This window comes from Hipposideros armiger, unplaced genomic scaffold (genome assembly GCF_001890085.2).
Source record: "Hipposideros armiger isolate ML-2016 unplaced genomic scaffold, ASM189008v1 scaffold_37, whole genome shotgun sequence".
NCBI lineage: Eukaryota > Metazoa > Chordata > Mammalia > Chiroptera > Hipposideridae > Hipposideros > Hipposideros armiger.
Genome location: NW_017731387.1, coordinates 3,915,722 through 3,922,009, shown reverse-complemented (window position 1 = coordinate 3,922,009; position 6,288 = coordinate 3,915,722).

Here is a 6,288-nt window from a genome sequence, read left to right as displayed (position 1 = left end):
TGTGTGTGTGTGTGTGTGTGTGTGTGTGTGTGTGTGCGCCACTCGCAGCCCCTACACCGACTGTCATTTGTGGTTTGTTGGCTCCTTGTCACCTATTAGTAATAGGGTTTTGGGCATTGGGAGGTCCGCACAACCATTACATCTGTGGTTATCCAACCACTTGGGTGTTTAATCGCCCACAAAAGCACTTCATTATGTTTTCTACTCCACTGCCATGAGCATTATTTCTTAAATATGTTTTGATTTAGCTCAACAGGATTCATTTATTTTTGACAAAGAAAGTGACAATGATGACACATTTTTTGATATGCGGAATCCAATACTCAGTAATTCTTGCGTGCACATTCAGACACTCATTTTTTTAGGTGGGCTCGAGGAAGTAACAGTAAGCTATAATTTGAGTTTGTTTTGCATCTCAACAAACTCTGTCCTTGTGAATAATAATAATTGCTGTCTTTGACGGAGCAGTCACTCCCTGAGAGTGTTTCATGTTATCCCTGATCCTCGCTGTCCATACGTGATATTATTCTCTTGTGCAGATGCGGAAAATGAGGCTTAGCAAGATGAAATCACTTGCTTATGGCCATTAAACTGGTGGCCCAGTTATAAGCAAGGAACCCCAATACACAAATTCCAAGGAGGAATCTATATCCTAAATGGGCTGAAGAGTGCGGGGGATCAAAGGGGACAGACGGGAAAGCGACACCCTGATGTGGGGCTTCCACATGTGACTGCTGTGGTCCAGGTCCGCAGCAGGAACCCCAGGGCTCAATGGACAGAAGAGGCCAGTATAAAATCATACCCCACTCCCGGAAGAATGAATGCTTGGTACAATCAGTAGAGAGAAAACTGAGATGCTGGGTGGGGTTAGGAGATTGGAGGGCAGTGTACGTTATGTGGGCCTTTCCCACCCGGGTCAGATCACCGCTGGCCAGTCCTGTTAAAAATGCAGGCTCCTGGAGCTACTTGGGGAACCTTGACAGGGGTGGGGGGAGTGTGCCAGGTGACGCCTGTGCACGCTCTGATTTAGGGGAAGAGCTAAGAATTGGGGGCTGACGGAAGTCATGACGGAAAGAGAGTATAATTTCATGATTCCAGCTTGGTCTTCAAAATGTGCTGACCGTGCTTGCTTTGCTGGTACATACACTAAAAACAATTAACAGACAGAAAACCCGAAGAAATAAAATTACTTATTGTGCAGGGGAGTTACTTTTGGGAAAACAATAGAAAATTTAGGAAAAGATAAACAAGACAATTAAAATAGCAGAAAATTCTACAACTAAAGGAAATCCCCAGTCTTTTCAGGTCCCTGTGTCTTTTGTAATTGGGGTCACACGCTATACTCTTATTCTCCAAACACTGTATCTATCATAAACTAAGTTTTAAGGTGCTGAAAATTCTGTGAAAAATTAATGACTGCGTAATATTTTATCATTTGGATCGCACAACTCATTTAACGATATTTTCGCCATTAGACATTTAAGTTCCTCCCATTTTTTTCCCCTGGTATATTCAGCATATCAAATGCAGCTTTTATTATTTAAAATTCCGCTTTCCTACGTCACCGAATGTTTTTCTTATGTCTCTTAGAAATTGCAAGCAAGTTTCACCACAGAGGTTCTGAAAGACAGGTATTAATATTTCAGGTGTTTCTGAGTATTTTGCATTCTGAGGTTTATGTCTATCCAGGAGGGGGGTCCAGGGAATGTTACTTTCCCAAAAGTAACAGGGCTGGGGTGAAGAGTTCGGCTTAGGAGTATATTATCAGAAAGAATGAATGAAAGCGTTATCTTAATGAAATCGAAACCAGGGGATTTTGCTGACGCTGCTTTTAAAACACAAGGGACCCATGCTGACATGAGGAAAGAATAAAGATTATGAGGCATGGTTTCTATATGATTGTTTTGGGGGTTTTCCAGTTAAAAGGTGTTATTTACTAGTACTGTAAAAGTAAGCCAAAAATACACCTTCAAATGCAGAAGAGATTGTTAGGCTTCACTGTCCCAAGTCACAAGAAAAACAATTACTTTCGGTCCAGTCGTTAAAACTTTGGCCACCTGCCTGGTATTTCTCCTCAATTTCACACTTTGCAAGGGCCTGCAGGTGACCCCGTGCAGGATCCCTTCCAAATAACAAGGCTGCCAAAACAACGGTGCCACCTCCTTTTCAAAGCAAACTAGCCATCTAAGACCTATATATAGAAGGATCACTAAAACTAACCTTTGCTTATAAAAATTATTGGTTTTGTGTCATATTTCTTACAGTATAACTACCCCTGATTATAAGCCAAGAAAATTCATGAAATTTATAATAAATGTAAGCTATATTACCTGAATCTTTAAGCTTATAGAATTTTAACTATTATAGATTGTGTTCATTTCCCCACAAAACTAACCCTAGGCAAATTTTTGAAAAAGACACGTGTCTTTGTTGGATAGTCTTGCATTGATGCTTTTGGGGTCCTTACATGTCCTTCCTTTTTTTTTTTTTAACATGAAAGCATTCACACCAATACCAAAAACCAGTTAAAATGTTACCCGTCCAATGTTATCACCTCAAGGCAATATTTCTCAAACTTTAGGGTGCAAAAGAAGATACCAAAGGTTTTCTTTTAAGTCTTTGTTTACTTATTTCTACCTCATTGGGTTTCAAAAAATGATTTGGGGTGGCTCCCAGGACACACGTCATGCCACAGAATGAAAAAACATGAGGAAGTCGGGACGACACCAGTAGGGAAAAGGGATGGTGGACACATACAGACCACATCCCTTCAAAACATGCTAAGCTGTGTTTCATAGAGCTGTTTATTATTATTACTATTTTTTTTAAAGATTTGTTTTTTTAATTGGGGAATTGGGGGAAGGGGAACAGACAAGTTGATGTCGTTTTTTTCTTCAGTCTAGTTGTGGAGGACGTTGCTTCACTGGCCCAAGTTGGCACCATCATTGCGCTCTTCCCGGGCGAGGCAAATCAGTTGNTGGTGATGGTGATGGTGGTAATGGTGATGATGATGGTGATGGTGGTGATGGTGGTGGTGGTGATGATGGTGGCGATGGTGGTAATGATGATGATAGTGATGGTGATGATGGTGGTGATGATGGTGGTAATGATGATGGTGGTGATGGTGATGATGGTGGTGATGGTGTTGGTGGTGATGGTGATGATATGGTGATGGTGGTAGTGGTGGTGGTGGTGATAATGGTGATTGCGGTGATGATGAACATGGAGAGAAGCAGGCATGTCTAAGCATGTATTTATGAGCTAAAGTTGTCAGGACTGGGAGGAAGTTTCTGGTTCATGGACCTGTGTGGATGTTGGTGTGGTTTCCTGACAAGGGAAACCTGCAGAAGGACCAGATGTGCCTTTGAGACAAGCACATGGAAATGTTGAGCAGGCAGCTGGATATTTGTGTCTGGAGCTCAAGCGATCAGGGCTAGAAAAAATGCAGTTGACAGTGGGCTGTGGTCACAGCTAAGACGACCTCATTGGGGGTTTAGTGGAAGAAAATTATAGTTTTTGGGACTAGACTTGAGAATTTCTAGCTTCTAGAGTTTGGGGAAGGGAGAATGAGGCTGAGAAGGAGCCAGAAAAATAGGGTCCAGATTGCAATCCCAGCTTCATGAATTCTGGTATTCCAGTATATTGCAGTATTTCTTTTGATGGCAAAAAAATACCATTATCTCATATTCTACAAACTCTGATCTGAGTCATTTATGTCTTGAGACAAATCTAGATGGTTGCCCAGTGTTCTAAAATCTTTCATTGAAGAAAGGTGTTAATTCAGAAAAAATTTAGACCACATCCCTCTCCTGTTCAAAACCCTTTCAAGGGTTAAATGTTGCTATTGTAATTCCCATTTCCTGAGTTACAGTGCCTTCCATTGGCTTTTCCTTTTCTTATGTAAACAGGTAGACGGGCCCTTTGAACATTTAGGACAAGGGGTGGAGAGAGGGAAAGGGGGAGGAAAGTTTTCAGGCCCAATTCTCAGTCTCAAAGCCCATTTCTCTCTCCATCCCCCCACCACCACCCCATCTTTTGGGGCCTGTCCCCAGTTCCCCGAGAATAATTCTCTAACTTGAACCAATCAGTCGTCTGGGGAGATGAGACTCTGGGCTTTTGGGATGAAAGAGCACCTGAGGATGAAGGCTGGACAGGACAGGTGACCACTTCTGACCTCTTCTCAGTATGTGAACTGAACAGCCAGGACTCCCAGTGCCGGTTTGCTATAGTGCGGTCAGCAGGTGGGAAGAAAATGAGAGCCTGGTATTGCCAAAGCCACGGGGGATATTTCAAGGGCAAAGTCGAGTAAGATGTGGCCTCCAATATGACCACAGAGCGGAGGAGGTCATTTTTAGTGGGAGCTGTTTTAAAGGGAGTGGAGGGGTGAGTGGGAAGTGAAGAAATACATAGGAAGTAAAGATGACTCTGTAGAAACCTGGTTATAAAGAGGAAGAGAGAGGTGACGCTGGAGAAGGAGATCTTGTCTAAGAAAGGTTTTCGGGGGTTTTGTTTTTATTGAGATGGCAGAGTCTTGAGCACGTTTAAATCTCTTTGGCCTGGATCCAGTTGAGAGAGTGAGATGAATATTCCAAGACAAAAGGGATAAATAAGCGGGGGGGAGGGGGGGGTGGGTAACATGCCTGAGGAAGGTGAGAAAGCGATGAAAGGCGCCCAGGGCGCTGGTGTTCAGTAGCGGGGCTGGATGGAGGAAGACACCAGCCCAGGAGTTCGGAAACGCACAGATGCTCGGGAGAAAAGAACTGGTGTTCTAGTAGAAACGGAAGGAACTGAAGTTTAAAAACTGGGTGAGAACTTCCATTGGATCGTGAGTTCATGCCCTCATTATTTTTGCTCCAAAACAAACACTCAATAAATGTGTGCTGAACTGAACTGATAAAAAGCCCGACTATTTCCTACATCTCTCGTAAATGAGTATTAATATCCCAACCCAAATCGTATGGGCTATGAATTAGGGTCTGACATATGAAGCCTACAGAACTTTCTTAGCGCGGTGAGAGAATACAATTTAAAATGGAGGGCTGTTGACATAAAGGGTCACCCTATTTATCAACAACATTGTCACTTATTAATGTTTATTGTGGTCCAGTAGAATTTAAGAATGTGTGTCTTGCCTGAATGCGGAATTTCACTTTAATTGTCCCTTTGCCTCATTTCAGTCTCAAGCGTGGGCTCTAAAAAAGCCCCAGACTGTGTGTTTGCATTTTCTAGATTCCTAAAGGCACAGTTACCTTCGTTCCTACAATTCAAAGTACACCATGGTGTTCAAGAGAGTTCCGTAAAGTAGGGAGAATTACTCATTAGAACATTTGTAATATAAATAATAACAGTTGTGACTTCCAGTCCCAATATAAATGGTTATCATAAACAATTTGAAGCAGCATTAAACGTTCAAGTATCAGTTTGGCAAGTGTCTAATTTCTTCACTAAACCAGGTTTTTGGAGCTAGAGAACGTGTTTCCCTTCCTATTTTTAAAACACTTCCTGTGCTCTTGGCTTAAGGTGACCTGAGGCCCGTGAAGCATCTAACACAGGGAGGCACCTGCATTAGAGATACAGTACTTGCTTGAGTCACTGTTAAATGAAACCATGAATATTTGCTCTTATCTGTTCATATTGTTATTAGTTTGTTATCCCAAATTGAATCCCGATAGCGCCCTGTCTCTTGTGAACTCATCATTTTTTTGTATTCTGTTTTTATGCATTTGCGTCCATGCTTAGCACGAAGCCCGCCTTATCAGAGGTGCTGGGTGACTGGTAACTGATCAAATAAGAACCTGGGTGCCACAGACCTGCCCCCCCTTTCAACAGTAAAGCAGGCGGGGGCTGTCCCCACCTCCCCCACCTCTCCCTCCCATGGCCAGGCTGCAGGAGGGACTCCATGGTATCTGCTGAACGAGTGTGCTCTGTCGGAGTTGGGATTGGTGCTGCGTTTCATCGGTAGGGTCTCCTGTCATTCATCTTCTTCCCTTAATGCCGGTTCTTCACTGGCCTTCCCCTCCTCCCCTATATCGCTCAGTTTCTCTTCTCTTGCCCTTTCACGTGTATTGTTGGTATTAGTTCTTTCATAGTTGCCTTTTCAAATACTTTTGGTATCAGTCCCTCCCCACTTTGCTGTCTGGCTACGTTGGACATATTCAGTAGGGCAGTCCTGTCTGTTGTAAAGACCCACAGTATCAGTGATACGGTTAATAAAGTCAGCGCAATGGTGACCCAGCATGACACCGAAACACTTGGAGGTCCTTCAGAATTTGTTGGCGAGGTCACTTC